The 473-nt window shown below is 63.0% G+C and overlaps 1 protein-coding gene across 1 annotated transcript in view; it reads right to left on the bottom strand.

The window, feature by feature from the left end:
• Window positions 1-473, bottom strand: part of VOLCADRAFT_89961 (uncharacterized protein) — a gene marked incomplete at both ends in the record, with an annotated part of 6673 nt that overhangs the window by 3535 nt on the left and 2665 nt on the right. The window lies entirely within an intron of this gene.

Raw genomic sequence — 473 nt, 5'->3', positions numbered from 1 at the left:
ACACTGGAGGGGGCCGGCGGAGGAGGGAGGGCGGGGAGCGCAGGTGGCGGGCAGCCGATACATGTACGTTAGGGGCACATACACATTTCCCCCTCCTCCCCCCGGGATTAGTCGAGGCGGAGTTGGCGGGGTGGGGGGGCGCCCTCGAGGAGAGCAGGGCAATCTTCAAAGTACCTTCCAATGCTGCCCCCAGGAGCCCCCCGACCAGATCACACCGGGGTTGGAGGGACCGCACTGCAGCGAAACAATACCCCCTTCTCCCAGGAGCCCCCCAACACAGAAACACACAGCGGTCAGATTCCAACCGCTCTAACTGTCTTTCCCCCCATCCCCAATAACACCATCAACACCATCAACAACCCCCCTTTCCTCGGTACAATTGAGCAAAGGGAGAGACGACATCCTCACACACAGCCTGACAACCATACAGCACATTGCGCCTCCCCCCCCCCCACCCACCCGCCCCCCCCCCC

Source organism: Volvox carteri, assembly GCF_000143455.1.
Source record: "Volvox carteri f. nagariensis unplaced genomic scaffold VOLCAscaffold_15, whole genome shotgun sequence".
NCBI lineage: Eukaryota > Viridiplantae > Chlorophyta > Chlorophyceae > Chlamydomonadales > Volvocaceae > Volvox > Volvox carteri.
The sequence above is the reverse complement of the archived record's forward strand: the minus strand, read 5'-3'. Positions and strand labels throughout refer to the sequence as shown.